Below are 21,164 nucleotides of genomic sequence, written 5' to 3'. Positions count from 1 at the left end.
GTATGTCCCGCAGATCATGCATCAATGCCTAAATGTCCCGAAATTTCTTCAAAATGTTCGGGTTCAGGTAGTGTCGTTAGGTTCCTTTCTAGAAATTCCATTGGGGTCTCGTGTCGAGTTGTACGTGTAGCAAGTGGTAATACTATATGTCTTGAGGCAAATCTCAAGTCTTTGGGTATGGCTGAGCATCAGTAAAAGGCACTCTGACCTTGTGAAAGGAGATGTCCTCCCGACTTCTCCACTGCCTAAGAGTGTTAGGGACCTAAGTCCGGAAGTGTCATTAGATCGTCGAGTAGTGGTGAAGAATGAAAGAGATAAGTGACGGTCATGAAATCGTACGGGATACGGGTCAACTTGCGGGAACTGAACCACCTTCTGTTGTTCATACGTTGTACGTGTCTAACTAGGGTGAGCTCGAGGTGCGGTTACTCCGACAAATCCTCCTAGATTGCGTGAAGTAACGTTCCGATTTCTGGAATGGTGGAACGGTAGTAACAGGTGGATTACATTACTAGTACTTAGAGTTAGAAGAGTGGGGAAAAGGGTTCAGAAAACATCTGAATTAGGAAAGATAAGTTCTTCAAGTCGGTATAGTGAAAATCAGACGGGTAGCAAGCACGTAATCAGGCATAGTAACTACAGCAGCCTAGATCGTCTACAGCAGTGCATAGCATGGCAATGAAAACAGTACTAAACAGAAGTAACAAGCGAAAGCAGATAGTAGCATGCAGTAGCGTAAAATAAGCATACAGTAAGTTCGCATGGCAGTAAAGGTAAGTAGTAGCATGCAGTAAGATTATACAGCAGTAGAAATAAGCAGTGGCATGCAGTAGTAGTAAGCAGTAACATGCAGTAATATAACATAGTAGCATGCAGTGGTCCGCAGAAACAAGTAAACTAGCAAGTTGTAGATTAGTCCTATTAGTGAATCCTACTTGGTCCGGTCTAGACTCACTAATGCAACCTAATTCCCTACAACCAATGCTCTGATACCAAATGTGACGCCCTGTACAAAACCATCGTGTACGGATCACCAACAACAGGATCATTACAAGGTCAAACACTATATGCTATTTGAAAATCAATTTTCATTCATAGAAGATAACGTTTTACAAAAGATAAATAGGAAACATTAACATGAGTACATGATACTAAGGTCATTACAAAGCTATCGTTTTGAAAATAACATAAGTTGCGAATGCAAAGTAAAGTTCCATGCTTGAGACATCTCTAAGTAATGCAGCGGAAGTCTAACACAGCAGGTCTGTAACAGCAAGTCTAACACCAAGACTAGAACAGCAAGTTTAACAGCAAGACTAGAACAGCAAGTTTAACAGCGGAAGCAACATCGTCTAAGCACCTGAGAAATACATGCTTAAAAAGTCAACACGAATGTTGGTGAGCTATAGTTTCTTTGTATCAGTAATGTAATGTAGGACACGAGATTTCAGAGCTGCAAACCGCGTATCAAAACAGTATGTTCAAATAAGTATGAATAAGTATATGTATAACCGTGGGCACCCGGTAACTAGACTTAACGTTTATAACCCCCTGAAAGTGCACTTGGCAAGTGCGTATGACTTACGAAGTATTAAACACCCGTTAAATGCTAGCACGACTAGCCCGAGTGGGGATGTCAAACCCTATGGATCCATATCTAAGATTCGCGTTCACGGTTCAAAAACCAATGATTAAACGTTACCGAGCTAAAGGGAATGTTTATGCCGTTGTATAACCCACACATATATAAAGTTTAAGTACTCGTGCCTAGTATGTAAAATGTAAAAAGCGCATGTATTCTCAGTCCCAAAATAATTAAAGTAAAAAGGGATGCTATAACTCACAGTGATAAAAGCGGTAAAGTCGGTAATGAAAGTACGCAAGTAGTAAGTCGGTCTGAAAGGTCGTCAACCTAAATCAAAGGTTACTAGGTCAGTAGGTTGTCTTAATAAGTTCTAATAGTGCATAAAATAAGTTTAAGTGTCATCATCATCATCATTCATAAAAGCTAAGTGAGTTTGACAAGAATAGAGATCGAAACAATAGGCTGACTTCGGTCAGCTGCTATGACTTCTACGTAAATCGAAAAGATGCATGGTCAGTGGCTATGGCTCCGTATATGAGTCCCCTAACAGCTGACCAATTTTCAGGACCTAACTCGTCTTCCTTTGACCGTGGCGACGGTTTAAGTGCGAGTAGGTCAGAAATTTCAGCACAACATTAATAGGGTGTAGTGACTCTCGGAGGGCCATAAATCCTAAACCGTAACTCGGATACGAAAATCAGTGGACAAGTGCTCCGGTGGGGTTCTTGGTGCTCGATGCTCATCACGGTTCTCATCCTTGATGCTTGTAGCTTCAAGTGTACAACTCGTTGATGGTTTAGCATCACTTTGACCAAGATTCATCATCAATACACAATATGTTAAGACCAAGTAAGAATACAACTCATTCATGAGTCTTAGATGGATGATGAACCAAGGTTACATCATATCCTTAGTCTTAACACTAATACAAGTCACAATAACAACTAAAGTTACAAACTTTACATCAATTTAACAAGTATGAACACAATCTAAGTCAAAAGAGGTGATGGAACCCTAAGCTAGAGAGCTTGGATCCATTTCACACAAGTTACAAGGTTACAAAGCTAGAAAGCTTGAACCTTTAAGTGTTCTTGAAGATCTTGAAGCATAAGGCTTGGATCTTTAAGATATATGAAGATAACAAACATAAGTTTGAATCTTTTTCACAAAACAACATGATCAAAGCAAAAAGAACTTAGATCTAACAAAAAGATATGAAGATTCAAGCTAGAAAGCTTGCATCTTGATTGTTCTTGAAGATCTTGAAACATAAAGATTGGATCTTGAAGATGCATGAAGATTACAAACAAAAGTTTGAATCTTTATCATAAAATAGAAAGCTTAAAGTATAAAAGAAGTAGATCTACAAAAGTTATGAAGATTCAAGCTAAAAGCTTGAATCTTCCATGTTCTTGAAAGATTCATGCTTGAATCAACAAGATATAAGTAAGATCAAGATCTCCATAAAATGATGATGATGATCATGAATTTGAAAAGGAAAAGAAGAAGGAAAAGAAGACTTACAAGTAATGCTGGAAAGGAAAGAAAGAGAGAAAGAACAAGTGTGTGAAAAAAAACCAAAATGATCAAGTGTGGAAATGAGAGGCTAAAGGCTAGTATTTATAAGCAAAGAGTGATCACATGGATTGATGACATGGCAAGATCTAGGGTGGTGGTGGTGGATGGTTTATGGAGGGGGAGGGGAAGGACAAAAAGTTTACTTTTTGGCTAATGGTGTCTAAAGTGTGTCCTTTTGCTAGAATCTTATGTAACAAAGTTAATTATCCTTATCCATAATGCTAGCATGACTCACTAATTATTTATTTATTTATTTATTATTATGGGCCACTAGTAAATATATTTGGGCTAATTAATTGGGTCACTAGCTAGAGTAGGGTGGGCTTGAGCCCAATAAGGTAAAAAGTCCAAAAAGGCTAACTATTGGGCTTTAGCAATTAAATAAATAAAATTAAGCATCCAAAGGCCCAAGTAATTATTATTATAAAATAATAATTAATATTTCGCTGTCCAAAAGTTTTGGTTCCGACAAAAGTCAAACGTACGCGCAGTCCGCGTTTTAATCGTAACGGCAAGTAACGCTAACGGTTATAAAGCATCCAATGGACAAGTTAAGCATTCTAATCATACCAAGGCACGTTTTAAAGTATATATGAATATAAAACACGTGTGCCAAGGTTCCAGAGTAATAAAGTAACGCAGTACGCACAAATACGCAGTTTCGCAAAAATACAAGGCACAAAAGCAAGTCGAAAAAGCCGGGTCGTTACATGTATTCTCAGCCCAAAAATATATATTGCAAAAGCAATTAAAAAGGGAGCAAATGAAACTCACCAAATGTATTTTGTAGTAAAAATACATATGACGGCATGTAGCAAATGTAGGGTTGACCTCGGATTCACGAACCTATATCCAGTATATATATTAACACATAACACACTTAATCAACTAAATTAATGTATATTAAGATTAATATCCTTATATAATTCCATTATTACTTATAATATGTTAGATGATAAATAATTTTAATTAGTATTATATCCATAAATATATATATTAGTTAATATTTTAAAATATATTAGTATATACTATTAGTATACTTGTAATACATTTTTATATAAATAACTTTCGATTTGTTAAAAATAATAGCTTTACTAATACTAACATAGTGTTAACAGTAATAAGACTTAGTTTTAATAATGAAAATACTAGTTTTGATAATAATACTTGTCATTTTATTTGTAGTAATAAAAATAATAATACTTATAATGTTGATACCTTTGATAATACTTTTTAAAATGATATTTTAATTATAATAATAACGTTAATAATAATACTAAGAACAACAATTGTAATAACAATAATAAAGATAATAATATCATAATAATAATAATTATTAATTATTATTGAAAATGGAGACTACCTTCTAAAAAACGAATTCTGAAAAAAATAGCGAACTGCAGAGCTCGAACCCTCAACCTCTCGGAACCCGAATACCTCCCTAACCATTCAGGCTGCTGCCTGTTTTCTGATTATTATCCTACTCTAATAAATATAACCCGTTCACTATTACTTCATCATCTTCCACATGATTCAATCGATCGGAGAGTTTAATCAAACCATTAATTAAACTTTTGGATTTCAGAATTCTTATTGTTACAGAAACCATTGGTTTTATGAATTGAATCAGTCAACGAATTCTCACAGAATAGCTGTGTTCGAGAAAAAAAATAAAAAAAATAAAATAAAATAAAACCGAAGAACATTGCATATGGATTTTTGAGATTGGGTTATTTTGAGGTCTCGATACCTTCATGAAATCTCTTCCTTAACAACCTAGGAACACTCGAAAATCATTGTTTTGACCTGAATCAACATACAATTCACGAATTTGGATGATTTAAAACCGTTTGATTTTAATTTCGATTTTTGACTCAAAAATTCCAACTCGATATGATGAATTGGAAGTTAGGATTTTACAGAAAGCTTGTTTGAAAGATTCCTAACAAGATTGTAATATTACTTTTTGAAAATTGAATCGAATTCGGGTTTTGGCTAAAAAGTTTTCGTGTACAGAGATGTCGAGCTTTTTAATGATTTTGTTCTATTTTAATTCTTCATTTGCAGTTGGGAAACGCTGTATATAACAAGACTATCTACTATGTGATACAATTATATGAGATCATCGATTTTGTTTGTATTGATGATCCTCGACATGAAGAATCGATTAGGAGATATACCAACAAAATAAAAGAAAGGAAAAAAAAACTGATTGAGACTTGTAATCAGACTAGTACGAATTTATGATTTTATTATTTTATATTTAATTAATATTATTATCTAATAAATATATTTTAAAAAAATCTATATAATAACAATAATATAAATAATAATGATATTAATCAAGATAATATTAATAATAATATGAAAAATGATAAAAATGATAAAATTAATGAAGATAATAATTTTGAATGAAAGTTGTTAATTTTTGATAATGATAATAATAATAATCTTAATAATAATTGAATTTATAAATTTATTACTAGTTATAATAATATAGTATTAATTATGATAACAAAGTAAATGTATCAAGTTTTATATTTACATATTATATATATATAGTGATACTAATAATACTGATATTAATATTGATAGTATTGTTATTACTAGTAATAACAATGAAGTATTTTTAATATTAACATAACAACTATACTTACAACTTAATACATTAGTATTACATATTACATATATGTATTATAACTAGTATATATTATGTAATAACTTATATTGGTTATTAATTTTATACATTATATATTAATATACATGTAATAATAATTAAGTAGTGGATTTCTTAAATATATTCAAACTACTATATATATAATTATGTTTTAAGTAATAAGCTTTATTACTTAGATAACTATATTACTTATATATATATATATATATATATATATATATATATATATATATATATATATATATATATATATATATATATATTGAAGTTAATACTTTGTTAACATTGACATATCATGTTCGAAATCACTTATGTTTAATATACTCCTAAATATTTCAAATAACAAGTTGTAGTAATTGTAAGTTATCTTAAATCACATAATAGTTTATTAATATACTTAATTATATATAATTATTCATATATACATTTCTGTTTACAATTAAAGGTTCGTGAATCGTCGGAATTAGTCAAAGGTCAAATGGGTTTATGTAAAACAGTTCACAAATTTTGAGATTCAACAATACAGACTTTGCTTATCGTGCCGAAATCATTTAAAGATTAAGTTTAAATTTGGTCGGAAATTTCCGTGTCGTCACAGTACCTACCCGTTAAAGAAATTTCGTCCCAAAATTTGAGTGAGGTCGTCATGGCTAACAATAAATATGTTTTCATGACGAATATGAGTTGATAAATAGTGTTTTATCATTATATATAAAACGATTCGATTACTCGAAGCGTACGAATGAAGCTATCACAAAAGAGTGAAATGGAAAATAAAGATTCGTCTTGACTTTCGACGTAGTCCCGGTTGAATTCCGGAATTCAAGGGATTTAAAAGAAAATCTTGGAAATCTATAGGATTTGATTCTTCGGGATTTATGGAAAATTACGATCCTCTTTAATTTAATGCGATTATCTGTCTCGATTGTTTAGTCTGGTATCTTCTCTATAAATGAACTTCTTTCGTTCCATTATTTTCACCACTCCAATTCTTTCTTTCTCGATCCATACTTTCAAACAATTGTGAAAATGCTTAATCCAGTTCTGCTCCTTGTCCTCATCCTTACTATTGCAATATTCATTCTCCTTTTCTAACTTCCACCAGAGGAATCTACTTTCTTCTACTTCGCCTTTGGGGTTATAGTGTTTTTAATTCTCCCGTGTCTTTATGTTGCGATAAACATTGCCATACACGGTTTATAATTTATGCGTTGTTATCGGGCTTTATATTCTCCCTTATTTTTTGGAGCCCCATGCTCTTGTTTTCTCTTCCCGACTCCAAGTCAAGCGAATAATGGTCCAGAATTCGTAGATATTGAGTTTCGAATGATTATAATGTTCTAAGCAGGAAGGAACGTAATAGCACGATTCGATTTTTAAATTTATCAAAATTACTGAAGATAAAACTATCAAGAATATATTTTCTTGATATGTTCAGAAGTTAAGCAGAATGACAGAGTTATGTAACATGGCACATGATGACGTTATGATCTATGTATCATCACGTTCCATTAAAAACTCAGCATGACTTACTATAATATAATCACGTTGATCAAGTGTCATTATATTATACTAACTCATGCATCAGTTCCCAACATTACTTCAATAACATTCATATTTTAAGCTCGAAAGTTTACAGAATATAGAAACTACTAGTTTCTATATGATGTAACACTGATAGCACGAAGAGATAATTAATATCAGACGAGAATATTTATGAAGATATCTTCAGAAATATTGAAGATATTTATAATGAAAGATACGATGATATCTTGGAATTTCTAATATCGAAGGATGATAGAGAAGAATTATTCGTAAGGATTTAGATTTAGAAGCAAGGTATTCACTAAAGATTTCATCAGGCTTTGAATTATTTGGATTCTTTGAAGTCAAACTTATTCTTTGTGATTTGTCCACGGCTTCCTTCATAGTTTCGCATAATCCGCTTTTCGATACTAAATTTTCTATTGAGTTTTTCTAACTTTCCGTTCTTTATCATCAAACTCTTGGCCATCAAGACCATCTAAAACATGCTACTTCGTCAGCATTTTCAAAGTTAACGGATCTGGTTCATCGGTTATCAATTCAAGGTGTTTTCAGGTGTATTGTGTTTTGAGATGACTAAATGCTGATGGTAGTATGGTGGAATATCAAAGGGTTCTCTGGTATCAATAAATGAGCACGCAAATATATCAAGATTTTGATAAGGTTGTTTCGAACGAAAATTCGAAGTTGACTTGTTGGAGCTGTGACAAAATTGGCTACTTTGAAAAGGGATCGCAAAGTTATTTTTGCTAATAAATGCCAAAGGATCTGACGCGGCTACGTGTTAAACTTTTACTCAGTTGCCGAGAGTTTCTCAGATGCATAACTATATGCATAAATCTTTCCTTCTGTAGATGAAGTGCGGTTAATTCATCCTCTCGATTGAGGTGTTTTCAAGCATCATGAAAGGTTTTGAACGCAGATTGTAATCGTCAAGATACAAATGAGGTTTAAGATAAAATCAAGTGGCAAACTTGAAGAATTGTTTAGTTTCATATGTTATAATCAATATTTTAATTCATTTTAATTGTCCAATGTTTGTAATCCACAATTGATAGTCCACAGTTAGCAGTTCAATAATTCATATATAGTTTAATATATAATATTCGAATTAATTATTACTTATCGTGACCCGTGTACCGGTCTCAGTATTGATCACAACTCAAACTATATATATATTTTGGAATCAACCTCAACCCTGTATAGCTAACTCTGTCATTTGCATATAGAGTGTCTACGGTTGTTCCAAGATAAATATATAGATGGGTCAATATGATATGTCGAAACCTTGTATACATGTCCCGTTATTTAAAGTGCAAAAAATAAATACAGAAATTAAATGACGATAAATAAAATTGCGAGAATGTAAATTGCGATAATTAAATTGCGGTAAATAAAATGTAAACAGTTAGCTAGGAACAGTTAGCGTGGATTCTTAACAATATTTCAATTAGTTAATTCGTTTGTTTCTAACAAATTTTATTTTTGTCCAATGTTTTCTTCATTATGCCACTTGTTGAATTTTGATAGGTCAAAATCCGAATATGAAATTGAATGAAAATGGTTATTCTGTGCTGAACGGATCTGTATATCGATGAATGTAAGTAGGATAGTAAATGACTGTTGAATCAGATTCGAAGAATGTACAGTGTAACTTATTAATGTGAAACTCCAATATTCTTCGGGTATTACCTACCCCTTAAAATATTTTCATCATTAACAGTTGGTACAAAAGAATTTTAATTACAATCTTTATGAAAATATACTTGCATATATATTTTCTTCAGATGTAATCATGGATTTAATGAGTCAATAAGATATTAAACTCATTTGATTTATAGTTAATACTAGATTACATAATCTCTAAAACTTTAGAAATTACATAATCGCCATGTCGAGCGAAGATAATCGATGTAGAATGATATGTAGAACGAAGATAAAGTATATAGAACGATACGTATAACGATGATTAGGCTCGAGGTACAGAATGAGATGTTGAGGCATGTGATGTTGAAACTTGGGTTGTTGGTGGTACTGTTGGTGCCGGTAATGTTGCTGAAGCTGGTACGTTTTGCACCATATTTTTTTTTTCAAGACTACAACTCGGGTGCGAAGCTCGTTGACTTATTACTCCAGGATGATTGTCGGTAGGAATGAGCGAATGAATAAGGTTTTGAGATGGTATATAATCATGACGAGATACTCTGAAAATGAGAGAGAAAATGGTATTACGAACAGGTTCGCCGGTAAGTGTTTCAGGGCTTCACCAAGAGGTGAATTCGGTTGATAAAAGGGATCGCCTTCTTCTCGCCTCCACTGATTAAGTCAACTACGAACTTCTCACCAATTCATTCAGAATTGATGATGGCTAATTGGTTGATCCATTTCGGTTACACTGCTTTCGGAATTCGTGTGGAAATCCATATCGGAATAGCTGTCGGAATTTGAGGAATTTGAACTGATTGCGGGATTCATCTTGCACGGTCGGATAAAGGATTTTTGATAGGAAATAGATTATAGGATTTAGATTGGTATCCTTTAATACATAATTTACATATGTATATATAATACAAAAATCCCATAGATTACGGAGGAACCTTCGGAAGCGGTCAGACAAAGTTTATAGTAACTGATACGCTAGGATATGAATTTATCTGTACACTATCTATCAAATAAGTGCAGGAAGTCGTGTCTAGACTTAGGAATGATAAGCAGGTAACTTTCCACTAGGAATGATAAACAATTCTTATAATATGCACCTAAGGTCAAAGTCCAGACTCACTAATGCATCCTAACAACTATCAGTTAGACACACTAATGCAAGACCTGGTTCGCTAGGACCAACGCTCTGATACCACCTGAAACGACCCGTCCTAATCCTCCTGGACGAAGTCATCAACATTTGGTCCCATTGCGATGATCGATTCCAAGTAATGTCCTTAAAATGAGCAAATGCACAGCGGAAGGCTTAATTTGTACCTGAGAATAAACATGCTTAAAAGTGTCAACCAAAAGGTTGGTGAGTTCATAAGTTTATCATAACAATCATTTCAATATATTAATAGACCACAAGATTTCATAAACATAAACATAATACACTCGCAAGTGTATGTAAAGCATTCAAAGTGGTTGAGCACTTGGTAACCATACTTAACTATTATTATGAAATCTCCCTACACTGTACCAAGTGTAGTAACGAAACGAAGTACTGTACAACCGTTGAATACTGGTCGTCCAGTCCGGTTGGGGTTGTCAGGCCCGATAGATCTATCAACAGGATTCGCGTTTACAATACCACATGTAAATAGTAGTTACCAAGCTACAGGGAAGTATGCCAGTGGTACAACTCAGCGTAGAATATATATTTAAGTACTTGTGTCTATTTCGTAAACATTTATAAAAACAACGCATGTATTCTCAGCCCAAAAATATATATTGCAAAAGCAATTAAAAAGGGAGCAAATGAAACTCACCAAATGTATTTTGTAGTAAAAATACATATGACGGCATGTAGCAAATGTAGGGTTGACCTCGGATTCACGAACCTATATCCAGTATATATATTAACACATAACACACTTAATCAACTAAATTAATGTATATTAAGATTCATATCCTTATATAATTCCATTATTACTTATAATATGTTAGATGATAAATAATTTTAATTAGTATTATATCCATAAATATATATATTAGTTAATATTTTAAAATATATTAGTATATACTATTAGTATACTTGTAATACATTTTTATATAAATAACTTTCGATTTGTTAAAAATAATAGCTTTACTAATACTAACATAGTGTTAACAGTAATAAGTCTTAGTTTTAATAGTGAAAATACTAGTTTTGATAATAATACTTGTCATTTTATTTGTAGTAATAAAAATAATAATACTTATAATATTGATACCTTTGATAATACTTTTTAAAATGATATTTTAATTATAATAATAACGTTAATAATAATACTAAGAACAACAATTGTAATAACAATAATAAAGATAATAATATCATAATAATAATAATTATTAATTATTATTGAAAATGGAGACTACCTTCTAAAAAACGAATTCTGAAAAAAAATAGCGAACTGCAGAGCTCGAACCCTCGACCTCTCGGAACCCGAATACCTCCCTAACCATTCAGGCTGCTGCCTGTTTTCTGATTATTATCCTACTCTAATAAATATAACCCGTTCGCTATTACTTCATCATCTTCCCCATGATTCAATCGATCAGAGAGTTTAATCAAACCATTAATTAAACTTTTGGATTTCAGAATTCTTATTGTTACAGAAACCATTGGTTTTATGAATTGAATCAGTCAACGAATTCTCACAGAATAGCTGTGTTCGAGAAAAAATAAATAAAATAAAATAAAATAAAATAAAACCGATGAACATTGCATATGGATTTTTGAGATTGGGTTATTTTGAGGTCTCGATACCTTCATGAAATCTCTTTCTTAACAACCTAGGAACACTGAAAATCATTGTTTTGACCTGAATCAACATACAATTCACGAATTTGGATGATTTAAAACCGTTTGACTTTTTAATTTTGATTTTTGACTCAAAAATTCCAACTCGATATGATGAATTGGAAGTTAGGATTTTACAGAAAGCTTGTTTGAAAGATTCCTAACAAGATTGTAATATTACTTTTTGAAAATTGAATCGAATTCGGGTTTTGGCTAAAAAGTTTTCGTGTACAGAGATGTCGAGCTTTTTAATGATTTTGTTCTATTTTAATTCTTCATTTGCAGTTGGCAAACGCTGTATATAACAAGACTAATCTACTATGTGATACAGTTATATGAGATCATCGATTTTGTTTGTATTGATGATCCTCGACATGAAGAATTGATTAGGAGATATACCAACAAAATAAACGAAAGGAAAAAAAAAAACTGATTGAGACTTGTAATCAGACTAGTACGAATTTATGATTTTATTATTTTATATTTTATTAATATTATTATCTAATAAATATATTTAAAAAAATCTATATAATAACAATAATATAAATAATAATAGTATTAATCAAGATAATACTAATAATAATATGAAAAATGATAAAAATGATAAAATTAATGAAGATACTAATTTTGAATGAAAGTTGTTAATTTTTGATAATGATAATAATAATAATCTTAATAAAAATTGAATTTATAATTTTATTACTAGTTATAATAATATAGTATTAATTATGATAACAAAGTAAATGTATCAAGTTTTATATTTACATATTATATATATAGTGATACTAATAATACTGATATTAATATTGATAGTATTGTTATTACTAGTAATAACAATGAAGTATTTTTAATATTAACATAAAAACTATACTTACAACTTAATACATTAGTATTACATATATGTAATATAACTAGTATATATTATGTAATAACTTATATTGGTTATTAATTTTATACATTATATATTAATATACATGTAATAATAATTAAGTAGTGGATTTCTTAAATATATTCAAACTACTATATATATAATTATGTTTTAAGTAACAAGCTTTATTACTTAGATAACTATATTACTTACATATATATATATATATATATATATATATATATATATATATATATATATATATATTGAAGTTAATACTTTGTTAACGTTGACATATCATGTTTGAAATCACTTATGTTTAATATACTCCTAAATATTTCAAATAACAAGTTGTAGTAATTGTAAGTTATCTTAAATCACATAATAGTTTATTAATATACTTAATTATATATAATTATTCATATATACATTTCTGTTTACAATTAAAGGTTCGTGAATCGTCGGAATTAGTCAAAGGTCAAATGGGTTTATGTAAAACATTTCACAAATTTTGAGATTCAACAATACAGACTTTGCTTATCGTGCCGAAATCATTTAAAGATTAAGTTTAAATTTGGTCGGAAATTTCCGGGTCGTCACAATTTAAGTGTTTTGGTCATTTGCTTCTATAAATTGTCTACTCGATATTTGTTAAAATATATTAAATAATATTATTTAAAATCTTTATAATAAGAAAGATAAATATAATCAATTAGTTATATAACTAAATAAATATTATATTTTGTTACTTATAAAATATACATATTATCGTTTAGAAATTTGTATAACAATTATATATACTCGAAATCTTTATTTAACGATATAATCTATAGTTTTTCAAAACTAATTATATTTAAAGTTTATAAAAATATAAATTCTAAATCTTTTAAATAATAGAAAATATAATATCAAATAACGTTTACACTTTAAAACTTAAATTGATATAGTTCATGTATGTACTAGCATTATTTTAACTTCTCAAACATTCTAATTAACTTATCAATAGTCACGAGGAAATTATCGTAAAACATGTACAGGAATCTCCACTAACTTTTGTCTAACACTCGTTAATTGGCACTTTGTTCTTATTTGTGAATCACATTACCAATTATTTCGAATACCGTTAAAAAGAATAGATTTCTTAAATCATAATGGTCCTCACAACAGAGACCCGTAATCATATCACAATGTATCTGATAATTCAATCATTTGATATTATCATATACTTCCGTCGATAATTATATTAAACATATATTGAAACAAATATGTTTACGTATAGCATTATTCATCTAATACTTTGATAACGTTTTTAATTAATATAACTATATATTATATATATACATGTCTATATACACATAAATGTTCGTGAATCGTCGAGCACAGTCAAAGGGTAATTGATTACATGAATGTAGTTCTAAAATTTTTGAGATTTAACTTATCAGACTTTGTTTATCGTGTCGAAATCATATAAAGATTAAGTTTAAATTTGGTCAGAAATTTCCGGGTCGTCACAACACAATCTTATCAATATATCCATAACAATCTTACCGTTTGATATGATCCGTTGTTTATCATCTTTGTAAACTTGTGCTCTAGGGATATCTTCGATGTTTTGAACTCTACCCCTTGGAATAGGCTTAGTTGTTGACTTGAATAAACGAAACTTCTTCTTTTGGACGATTCTTCGTTGTCTGATATGAGTCATCACAATGCACACCACTTTTGGTCCTGACATTGTTTCCCCCTTGGTTTGCGTTGTTCATATATGTGTTTATTGAATTGAAAGGGGTGTAGGAAAGAGCTTTCTTGAATATTTTATTTAGCCCCCCTTGAATGATGAATCATCTCTCTCCCCTCAATCGAACATTGGGAATTAAAAGTTTTGTTGGGAAGAGTTAGTGTCGGAGATTTGGTGCGGAAGTTTGAGTATTGGATTTTTCGTTTTTCTTTGTCATTGTTTTTGGTGTACATATCTTGAATGAGGTTTGATCATGGATCTTGGTTGAAAGGAAAGTAACTCTTTGAATGAGTACTTGAATGGTTTTAAGGTTTTTTAATAAACGATGTTTTACTCGAGTTTACAAATGATTTCTCTGAACTTGATTGCTTCGATTTATGAGGAAACTATCCGTATTGATCATGAAATCTGGTGAGTTCCCCAAATTTCTCATAAGTGGGTTGTAGAAATGGTTGATTTAGTTTGGTTTGGTAACGGGAATAAATTTGTTGTTAGTGGGAACCAGATTTGTGAGGTTGAGTAACTTTGGAGATCTCTGTTGAAGGAGCTTTTTTCTCGACCGTAGGAAAAGAACATATTGATTCCGAAAATCTTTGGCTCGTTGAATTACGGTATTTCAACTTGTATACTCATCAGCACCATTGTTGATTTTGAAGTTAGTGTCGACTTAACAACTAACTCATGTTGCAAATCAAAAATGCGTTATTTAAAGTCATTAGTTAATGTTCGGTTAAGAGTTTGCACATGATCAAATCAGTGCGAAGTTGTAGAATGGTCTTTGAATGAAACTCACATTTGGACTTGAGATGACTATTTTCCAGCTTGAAGAGTCCAAATTGTCTTATTTTATTCTATGAGATGAAATTTTTTCTCTTCGAGTCAAATATTCAGTTTCTCTAATTTTAGTTGTTCCTTGACTAAAGAATCTTTTTGACTTTGTAGTTATGCTTGAAGCTTTGAAATTTGTTCTTTCAATTGGAACTCATCCCTTACAAGATCATGTATTCGGTTAGCTATCTTTGAAAGATTCACTTTTGAAGTTTCAGAATTATTCTTCTAGCAATTTAAGAATTTAGTTGAGACATCATTGAAAGATTTACTTGAGTAAACTTCTGAAAATTGCATTTAAAATTTTAACAAAAATCGTTAAATTTCTTGACTTCTTTAATCTTTTCGTTAAAAGTTAACTAAAAGTTAACTATTTAAAAATGACATCTGATCAAAAGTGAATTACTGATCTACTGTTGGGCCTAAGACCCCGGTATGGATGTTCAATAATAAATATCAGATTAATTATCAACACACATTAATTACCTAATCGGTTCACCATGAATTCCCTTGAATAAACACTTCAAACTTGATTACACGGCACATAATTTCCCGTTATCTAAGACCTATAATTTGTGATTAACCAATTCGACTAATTCAGTGACTCAATAAGTGACCATACTCTTTTAATAATCAACGATCACACCAACTCTCGTTATATGTAATCCACCCCTGCATCAACTATTGGTTTAACCTAATTCTTTATCTTCTCTCATTAAAAGCACCATTACTTAACCAAAACTAATCATTTAAGTTGGACAACCACAATAATCAATCAATAAAACAATAAGTAACAATAAACACATGAAATAGACTCCAATGAACTCTCGTTATACTTGGCAATCACAAGTACCAATTTAATTAAACCAACAAACATCAAAAAGAATATTTCCATAATTAAACACTAAAATTATTGTACGAATCAAATAACCAAATAGAAATTACATCCAAATACTTCAGTTATCAGTCTAGACAAACATAAAATTTCTAGCCAAGAATCATGTTCAAAGACAAAATCATAATTAAACTAAATAGAGAATTCATAGTTTTTAGTAAAGAATTAACCAATAAACAATGATGAAGCTTCAATCTTGAACGGATCGTAGCTCTTTGATGGAATGATTGGGGTGTTCAGATGATCTTGAAATTTCTCAAAAATCACATATTTTCGCACCTTGGAGTTCTAAAAATAGCCAATGTAAAAGTGATAACTTCCATGATAAAAATTAGGTTTAATGAAAAGTTCCCCGTCCAACATCAATTTCGTGATCGCGAAATCCATACAACACAAACCTCGCGTTCTCAAGACTCACAAACTCAGAATTCACGTTCGTTTTAACTTTATTTTGCGACTGGAGAATCTGCTCTCCCATGTACAAAGAATCTCGCGATCGTGAGCCTTGAAAAACTCAGAATGACCTGCTGAAAAACTGACTTTCGATCTTCGTTCTAGACTCAAACCGGAATATATAACTTATCTAACAATTGAGCTACAAGTCACACAACAATCAACATTAACATCTCAAATAACATTCTCGAAACTAAATCATCAGTCTTCTTCAAATATGGGCAATAAGTCTTCAATAATCACGCGAAACTAAGATAAACGAGATCAATATTGCGACTGAAAATGTGTATGATTTGAGCAATATTAATTAAACTTTAGTACTTTATAATTTTCTATTTTTATAGAAATTGAAATTTGAATTTAAACTACAAAAGTAAATAGAAAGGGGATATTGATCAAATTGTTATTTATTGAATAAACTACATTTTGCTAAAAACATTGCATAAATACCCTCACAAATTACAAGAAGCAACTCGCAACTTGCGATTGGGCTCTAATAATATATAAAATGCCTTATATTTATCGTCATTATCTCTCTCATATTTACAAAATAACATACGTTTATTGTTTTTTTTTTAAAAAAAAACTTTATATTTATAACTTTGTAAATTATGAGATAATGAGATTACGAAGACAAGGTGGCGAAAAAGAGATTATAAAAAAGAAACCAGAATAAAAACATTAAAAACTAAATTACGATCTCGCATATAGAACCAAGAAAGACCTAGAATCCGGCCTACAACAAACTAGAGGCTTGAAGACCGGAAGCAGCATGAAGACAGGAACCGACATGAAGCCTGGAAACGGCTGAATTATATTCCTAACTATTTACGTTTATATTTATTTACGAAATGTAATAATACCCCGAAATATATTTTTCAAAAAATATGATTTTCTAAACTTACTTGAACTAAAATAAGAACATGATTTAAATTTGTTATTAAGACGTCACAGACCATAATACAACGCAATTATTCCTCGGAAAGTAAACATTTTTTTATGGCGTTTTCGTTTGAACTGTCTTCCTGTTCGCTGGAACCTATCCGCGAAAGGGATTGATAGTCACACAGTCGTTTGTCCATGTTGCATTAACGGAGTTAAGACTAGTGATCACTTGTTTTTTTTGGTTGTGAGTTGGCCGAGGACTTGTGGCACAAAATTCAGACTAGGTTAAATTGCAATATGCCTCGGTTTGACTCATGGGATTCTTTCATTTCATGGCTCGAAGGGGTTCGATTACAAATGTCTTCTAAGAATCGGATTGTCGCGGTTGGGGTGACTACATTATGGGCTCTTTGGCGTTATCGTAATGGAGTCGTTTTTCTATATTCTTTTTGTAGTAAAAGTAGTTTATTTGATGTAATTAGATTAATTACTTTTCGTTGGATTAAAAATAGAGGTCATTTAGTTTCAAACTGGAACTTATGGCTGTCTATACCTTTATAATCATACCTTAGCGAATTGCTAGGGATCGTTTTTTATTATATTAATTAATTTTTTGGCCGTAAAAAAATATCTAAATTCTACACTATACATAGAACATTGAAGTTAAATACACAACAATTTTAATAAACTCAACAACCCAGTCTATCGATAAACAACAACCAATACGACACAAAAATGTGGTAACTCATTCGAGCTTTCTGAATATACAAAACCGTCCATAAAGAAATTGAACTTTTCTCCCTAGACTACCTTTCTTATTCTTCAATCTCGGTTTAATGACTTTCATTTCGACTTTGGTGAACCGAATAGCTTTCCCCAACTTAGAATAAAAAGAAAAATTCGTTGCCAACGTAGACATCGAAGTATCTAAATTCTTTTCCTTCCCATCCTCCCCGTGGACAATATTATTTGTCATCTTCTTCTTATGAGAAATAGATAGATGTTCTGCATCACCAATGCTATTAACCGAAAGCAAACGCTCCTTGTGAACACGAATGTTTTCTCAAATGAGCAATGAAGACCGTAGATAAGCCGGAACCACTCATAATGACCTCAGCTGTCCTCAGAACAAAATTTTGACACGAAGCTCCAACTCGGTTTAGGGCATCTCAGTTCAAGCCCGGACTAAAGTCTTCCCTTAATTCACTTTCATTCGATAATCGAATGACTGTCTAATCATCCTATGAACATCACTAATCATGATACTATGTAGTTATTATTATTATAATGATACACCGGATGTAATAGTCAAATGCACCGGATGAAAAAGCTTTCGAAAACAAAGATTGGAACGTGCCGGTTGCGGTTTGCGAAATTCAAGTTAAAAGTTTTGAATGGGTTGCGAGAAGGTGCAAGGAAAAAGTTATCGATTGGAATGTTTGGCTTAATAATCCTTGTAGTATTTATTCTTAATCATTTGTGAGATGTTGTATATAATGTTGCATCTTGGCATCTTTGTGTACTCTTCTGATGTAACTTTGAGTACTTGATAGTTTGCTCACTTTGAGCCCTATCTTGTGTTATTAATAAAATTACTATATTGCCTTTCAAAAACAAAAAAATGAAAAATAGTCAAATGCACAACGATTTTAATATACTCTTTTACTCGCCTTGCAAATTCTTTATGAATGACACCGAAATGTACTTAACTGTCATTTTACTTATATCATACCATTGACTAATTTAATAAAGCATGCCATGAGATTATACCTTTTGAAATGCCTTCATCAGTTTGCACCGAGTAATGATGAGGAATTCTTTAAGAGTTCTATTTACATCGTGTTAAGTTAAGGAATTCTTTAGGAGTTATTTTAAAAAAGATATTTTGAGTCTTACTATTATAAATCATTTATAATTTATAACTTTAGTTAGGAATTATACAATAACATGTTATTCAAGTATATTATTTTGTATTTGCAGACCAGAATTAATTTTGTAAGTTATCCAAATTTTAAACTTTGTTTCATACATACCAAATGTAGCAAAAACTCATTGTAAAAATGTATAAGAATGGAAATATTCTTATATTTGGAGAAAACTTGATAATAAAGGTAGTGTTTTTCAGAAACTTGTGCATATTACAGTTTTCTAGTTTTCTAATGAGTTTTTATGCGAATTTGGCATACATTGATTAATATAAAAAATTTTGGTGACCTATAAAATCGTTTTTAAATATAAAATCGTGTTTAAATATGAGTAGGTTACAAGCATAATTTCATAGGCTCCGTTTGTTTAGAACTTAATTGGACTTAATGATATAAAAATTGAATTAGACGTATGATGTTTGTTTTTGACTTAATGAAATTAAATGTCTTAATATTTCAAGTCATGAAAACATGAATTCTCATATTCACCCTTACTCTTTCAAAACTGATAACGTAACTGCATATAACTGTCATATGTACAGGATTAAATTTGTAATTTTATATATTCGGTCATTATTCAACACATAAAACAAACAATAACTATTTATTCATCACTTATTCTTCACAGACATCATAAATTAATTCGGACAACGAAACTTAATAAGAATAAAAAACAAACGGGGCCTTGGTGGCCTTATAGTATATAATCTCTTTATCTATCTATCTATACATTATTATAAAGCACGTGCTAATAATCTTACGTGTAAATTTCTCAATTAATCTGAATTAAATTTGCACACGTGTCAATTTCTCAATTAAACTTAATTAAATAATCATACGTGTCATTTTCTCAGATAAACTGAATAATTAATAATAACTTCCTAAAATAACTCTCTGAATTAAAAGCATCTAATTTTCCTAATATTCTATTTAATTACATTTAGAATCACAATATAATCTAAAAATAATAAGATCTCTAATTCAAATCAAATTCCTTATTATTTAAAAATGTATTCCGTATTTATTGTAAATTAGAGATCTCTAAATAAATTGAGTTTATCAATCTATAAACATGAACACATGTTCATAAACTTAAAGCAGAGATCTTTACATTTGACTTACGTTCATTATTATTAAAAAAAATAAGGCCGCATATCTTATCATTCAATATTCAATATTAATATTATAGGACTTCAAAATTTAATTATTATTTCATTAAATTTAATATTTTTAGTGATTAAAGGCCAACTATATTTATATTTTTAAATAAACAATCTGTCACATAAACGGGCTCATAATCTATGCGTTAAGATACAATATTAATATTTTCGATACAAATGTTATTAGTAATAAACGATTTTTTCATTGTAACTATATTATATATTTGATAAATATTCATACTAACGTTATCGAACACTAAGTTATAAAACTGACAAGCCATGCACATGCTCGCTTTTTATTTTATTTTAAAAAAGCAAGCAATATATAACTATACAAACTGAATGTACATATACAAACAAAAATGCAGTATCACTGGGAGAACGAGGTATACACTATACAATGCCCAGACCTGCAGAAAAAGACATAATCGAAGATATACAAGAAAACATATTTTATCCAATTAACGAAAAATTAGCCTAGTCCTAATCTATTTTTTATACTATCAACATAAGACGGGCTCACATTAGTATTCAATACAAA

The sequence above is a fragment of the Rutidosis leptorrhynchoides genome, chromosome 1 (assembly GCF_046630445.1).
Source record: "Rutidosis leptorrhynchoides isolate AG116_Rl617_1_P2 chromosome 1, CSIRO_AGI_Rlap_v1, whole genome shotgun sequence".
NCBI lineage: Eukaryota > Viridiplantae > Streptophyta > Magnoliopsida > Asterales > Asteraceae > Rutidosis > Rutidosis leptorrhynchoides.
The sequence above is the reverse complement of the archived record's forward strand: the minus strand, read 5'-3'. Positions refer to the sequence as shown.